Below are 1,751 nucleotides of genomic sequence, written 5' to 3' on the forward strand. Positions count from 1 at the left end.
GTTTGAATTTGCACATGAGCAATTGATGGTCTGCCCCTGGCCTTGTTTTGACTGATGATATAGAGCTTTTCCATTGTCTCTTTCCACAGATGTAGTCAATATGATTTCTGTGTATTCATTCCACCTGTTGTTGTTGTTGTTATGTGCTGTGGAGTCGGTTCCCACTCATAGCGACCCTGCACAGGGTTTCCAAGGCTGTTAATCTTTACGGGAGCAGAACGCCTCATCTTTCTCCCGCAGAGCGGCTGGTAGTTTCGAACTGCTGACCTTGCGATTCGCAGCCCGATTTGTAGACACTACGCTACCAGAGCACCTTATTCATTCCACCTAGTGGGGTCTATATGTATAATTGTCTCTTATGCTGTCTAAAGAAGGTAAATGAAATGAATAAATCATTGGTTTTGCAGAATTCTATCATGCGATCTCCAGCATCATTTCTATCACCAAAGCCATATTTTCCAACTACTGATCCTTCCTCTTTGTTCCCAACCTTTGCATTCCAATCACCAGTAATGATCAATGCATTTTGATTGCATGTTTGATCAATATCAGATTGAAGATGTTGGTAGAATTCTTCTATTGCAACCTCACTGGCTTTAGTGGTTGGTGCATAAATTTGAATAATTTCATAATATTGAATATTGAATAATTGCATAAAATTGAATAATTTCAATTGTGTGGATCATGACAAGCTATGGACAACATTGAGAAATATGAGTATTCCTGAGCACTTAATTGTGCTCATGAGGAGTCTGTACATGGACTAAGATGCAGTTGTTAGAACAGAACATGGGAACACTGAATGGTTTAAAGTTAAGAAAGGTGTGCCACAGACCCACCTTCCTCCTCTTTCCCTCTGCCTCAGATCAGGTGGCGGCACATTTTTTTTTTTTTTTTTTTGCTCAGCCCTGGCCAACATCAAGGTGCGGGACCTTCATGGCAAGAAGAAGGAGGAGCTGCTGAAACAGCTGGATGACCTGAAGGTGGACTTGTCCCATCTGCGTGTCACCAAAGTGACTGGCAGTGCGGTGTCCAAGCTCTCTAAAATCTGAGTTGTCAGCAAATCCATTGCCTGGGTTCTAACTGTCATCAACCAGACTCACAAGGAGAACCTCAGGACGTTCTACAAAGGTAAGAAGTACTAACCCTTGCATCTACGACCCAAGAAAACACATGCCATATGCCGCAGACTCAATAAGCACGAGGAGAACCTCAAGACCAAGAAACAGCAGCAGAAGGAGCAGCTTTACCCACTGTGGAAGTATGCTGTCAAGGCCTGAGCATCTTACATCAATAAACATAAACTGGCTGACCCACTGCAAAAAGAAAGAACGAAAAAAAGAGAGAGAGAGAGAGTGAGAGAGAGAGAGAGAGAGAGAAAGAAAGGAAGAAAGAAAGGTGTGCAACAGAGTTGTATTCTTCAACCTGTATGCTGAGCAGATCATCCGAGAAGCTGGCTTAGATGAAGAAAATAATGGCATCAGGATTGGAGGAAGACTCATTAATAACCTGTGATATGCAGATGCTATACCTTGTTTGCTGAAAGTAACGAGGACTTAACATATTTACTGATGGATATCAAAGAGCACAGCCTTCTGTATGGATTGCATCTCAATGTAATGAAAACAAAAATCCTCCCCACTGAACCAATAAACAGCATTCTTATCAATGGAGAAAAGACTGAAGTTGTCAAGGACTTCATTCTTCTTGGATCAACTATCAACACTCATGGAAACAGCAGTCAAGAAATC

The 1,751-nt window shown here is 41.9% G+C and overlaps 1 pseudogene; it reads left to right on the plus strand.

Annotated features, from left to right (window-relative positions):
* Positions 1–1,280, plus strand: part of LOC102837099 — a 37,604-nt pseudogene extending 36,324 nt beyond the window's left edge.
* The last annotated feature ends 471 nt before the right edge of the window (positions 1,281–1,751 follow it).

Source organism: Chrysochloris asiatica, unplaced genomic scaffold (assembly GCF_000296735.1).
Source record: "Chrysochloris asiatica unplaced genomic scaffold, ChrAsi1.0 scaffold00097, whole genome shotgun sequence".
NCBI lineage: Eukaryota > Metazoa > Chordata > Mammalia > Afrosoricida > Chrysochloridae > Chrysochloris > Chrysochloris asiatica.